Here is a 4,327-nt window from a genome sequence, read left to right as displayed (position 1 = left end):
TCATATTATTTTGTTATTATATGTCAATTTTCAAACTAAACCTCATAACTTGTACTAGCATTTCAATAAAATTTTTATGGAGACTGTTTGATTTGTAGTCTACATCATGGACTGATAACCATTAAAAATCAGAAGACACTGGATAACATTTTGTCCACATTTTGAAATACTGAACAACGTGCACCCACGACTCCTCATGGGATTAAACATAAACTTTTAAGCTTCCGACCAGTGAGCTAGTATTATCAAGTTATATAATAAAAACTTGTTAACTTTGAGCTATTCGTATTTAAGTAAAACAACTTTGTGGTAGTTATTCACTAAAGAAAACTTATTAGTGGATTGTGAAAGAGTTGCCTTCAACCAATAAGTGTAGAACTTTTTTATTATTAAATGCCACAAATAAAGTACGGGATCATGACTTGTCAAAAGCTCTTGAAAACGTAATGTGAAATATAGTACACTGGAAATGTTGTTTCCATCAGTTTAATGACCACTCAGGTAACCAGTCAGAAGGGGATAGTGAATGCAGCTTTCAAAGGATCTATTAGCACTTTACCGAATGAGTTATTTCTTATGTTCTAGCTTAGTTATAATGTTATAAGCTACTGACAATGTATATCCAGATAAAAAGCATCTAAATTTGTAAGATATAAACTACCTACTAGCAAGTAGTGTAACATGATCTCAAAATATATTTGATATCGTCATTTCCTATCTGCCACGGCTGTCGTCATACTCTAAGAAATATTTTACTTTGAAAAAGCAACAGAATCAGAATAGTAGTTTGTGGGAGGAGGGAACGAATAGATCTTGATGCAGTTTAAGACCTATCTGATATCATCTAAGGGATGCTGTCATGACACATCAGCTTTGATGACAATTATGCTAATACTCAGCTACTGAGTTGTAATACAGTGGTAAGTCTTCACAATCTTAATCACTTCACTATTTGACATGTGCATCATTTGTTATAATCCTTCAGTCTTCATACACGTTCTAAGTTTTTTTTAACAGACCAATTGAAATTTTCATTTAGAACTTCGGGATATTATTTTAAATACAGGATGACAAGTGGACTATGTAGTTCATGGGAAAATTAAAATACAAGTTATATTTTACAATTTAGTCTCATTTTTAATGATTTTGCTTTGAGGAACGAAAAATTCCAACCTCTTGTTTGTTAATATAGTATCACAGATTGTGTGAATGAAGTTATAGATGAACTCATAATTTGCATAACCATAGCCTACGTTTTCTATTAAACATATAGATCGCCTAATTTCACAATACTAAGTACCAAATTATGAACATAGACCGGAAAAAAGTATTACTCATGAAGGTAGATGAAAAGTATATCTCCCACCAGGTCCCATTTCAAACAATTCATTCCATTATGGAATAAATAATCGCAGTTACACAACTAGGTTTTAAACGGTAATGTTGGGTAAGCTCTCCTATTTATTTCTGATTGATCATATTGAATCGAAATCCCGTAAGTGTATATATACGATTAGGATGAGTGAAAAATTTATGTCCGATGGAGTAATTTAATAATATTTACTCCAATAAACGAACTAGGACAGAGTAGGTGATGTTCCGTATAACTCTGACAATTCATGCTAGAATTTAACACATACAGTTACCTGAAGAAGTTCTATCTGTACCGTCTGAAGTTCACAAACAAGTATTCTTTAAACGAGTACTTCGTCCACAATTCGTTCTCAAAATTTAAGTAGCTTAGTATATTTGAATTTTATACGGTTTATTTCATAGCTTATCAGTGACGATCATGTTTCTAAGTATGACATCAAGGTAATGAACAGAAAAAGAATTCCTGAGACATTCACTTAATAAGTATATGTGTGAGTAATTAGGTATTCATAAACTAGAATTAAACTTTTGGATAAGTATTTCTTTATTCTATAACACTTACCCTTAAGAAGTCACAACTTGCTTCATTGTGATACTAGTCCAAGTCCTCAATGTACTAGTTACTTAAACTTCAGGTGATTTGAAAGTGAAACATACTGGGAAATATAATGCATTAAGAAGATTGTCTTAGTTAATTGTTTGACTCAAAGTGTGTTAGGAAACAAAAAACACCATGGACCGGCATAAAGTGGGAAACAAGTAAATGTCATATACTACTGAATCTCTTCTGAATTATCCACTGTTCGTTTCATTAATCTGGAAGTACTGGTAAAAACAGCAAATTTTCATCTTCATAATCAAATAGCCTTCTAAACAACTAAACAACTGGTTGTAAGAATATTTATATCAATTTTCTTAAGATTTCAATCCAGAAAAAGCTTTGTTGTAAAACACAGTTTCCATCTTTACGTTAGTTTGTTTGTCATAAATATGAATTTTTCTATCCATTGAATGACTAATCCAAATTTTCGTGTTTTATGAACCCTCATATGTATTTCTTAGATGACCAGTGCTGAAAGTAGCTCAACCCAACAAGTTTCTGTTATATTGGTATATGTGTATGTATAGTTTATCTGTTTTACGATAGTACAAATACAAATCACTATAGTCACAGAAGTATGAATTATACGTAGAGAACCTTAATATCGGTGAACTTATTAAGTGGTGGAAACTACAGGACATAAAAATTGCCTATATGAGGAAGCAAAGACCGACTTATATTTCCTTGTAGTACTCCCTGTATGATGGGACTCAGTCTCATGAACTAACGCGGGCAAGAAATCGGGTGGCGATCGGAATAATCACTCACTCGACTGTAACCTACCGGCTTATAAACCACTCAGTGAAACAACAAAATAAACTACACGGGTGGTGCAGTAAATCTGACCAAGAGGTTGAAGAAGCCCCCTTAGCAACTGGCTCGAGTCAATCATCCCGGTCAGTAAAATAAATGAGACAAAATAATCCAAACTTGGCTTATGAAACTCTCGAGGATGCTCACAAGATTGGAAACAACATCAGATAGTGGACCAATGGATTGAACGGAAGTATGAAATAACGATACTAATAGAAAACCGTTTTCCATTCAAGGCAATCGAAACAGACCAAGATATCACACTATACAGCTGTAACCTCGACCCTAATGACTGTAAAAGCACTAGGGTAGGATATATAGTGAAGCAGGCTCAATATGCCAAAGTTATGAACTACAATGAAATAAATAACAGGATATCTACGATAGCAATCATCCCAGGACAATGTGGAACGAAATACAACTTAATCGGCTGCTATTTACTCACAGAATGTTTGACTGACGAACAAAAGAAAGAAACATTCTATACAACCTTGAAAAACATTATCCAAAGACTACTAGAAGAGAAAACTTCTATTGTGATCTTGAGTGACGTCGACTGTCAACTTAGTATAAACCTAAATAACATTTATCCTCATATAATAGGAAAGAACCTAGACGCTGAAGCAGAAAACTCACCAAATGGAATGAGAATTACTGAACGTTTTAATAACAGTAGCTTAAAAATCATGAATACATTATCAAAGAAAAAGGAAACCAAGCGCAAACCGCTTACGCTTAATGACCAAATGATAGGTCTGATGTTAGCTGAGAGTAGGAAGGACTTCCAAATTTGTGTTTTCCACAAAAGTCGATCAGCTTATTCGAATTCCGAACACTACTTAGTAACTGTTATTGTTAGAATAAACAAGAAAAGGAGTAAGGAAACTCCATAGGCACCATAAGAAGAGACGAACAATGACTGAATCCCTACATATGAACCCAACACAATATGTCAAAACTTTAGTCTTAAACAAAAGGAACCAACAATACTGAACACTGCACCTGCGATTTCCAAAAAAGCCAGGATAACATCAGCTTAACGTATATGGCTAGGTACACTAGGAGAAACATAAACTAATAAAAATGTGACTCAACGAGCCAACAGAACTAAATAGAAACAACTACATGAGAAGCGAAACGACGTAAAGAATACTACATGCAGATAGGACCAGCTAGGATTGATTAACTCTTCATACAAAATAAACACCACCAAACGAATAAACGGCTAAACCTTATATTAGCGATAATAAACAACCAAAGTTTATACAAAACAAAACCAACTGCACAAATCAGTAACCAAACACTGGAAGACTACTATTAAGACCTATTCAGCTACAAATCCATAATACAAATGATCAATACACACTTAGAACCAAACCATAAAAAAGGCAGCCCAATTGGCCTACGTGAGCTAGAGCAAATCACAAAATGACTTAAAAATAATAATGTTCCTGGAGACAATAACATCACAAACGAAGTGATAGTATATAGAAAACACTCGCTAAAAACATTCTCTCAGGAAAAGTAAACGAATTATGG

Source organism: Schistosoma mansoni, chromosome W, assembly GCF_000237925.1.
Source record: "Schistosoma mansoni strain Puerto Rico chromosome W, complete genome".
Taxonomy (NCBI): domain Eukaryota; kingdom Metazoa; phylum Platyhelminthes; class Trematoda; order Strigeidida; family Schistosomatidae; genus Schistosoma; species Schistosoma mansoni.
This window is presented reverse-complemented; position numbering follows the sequence as displayed.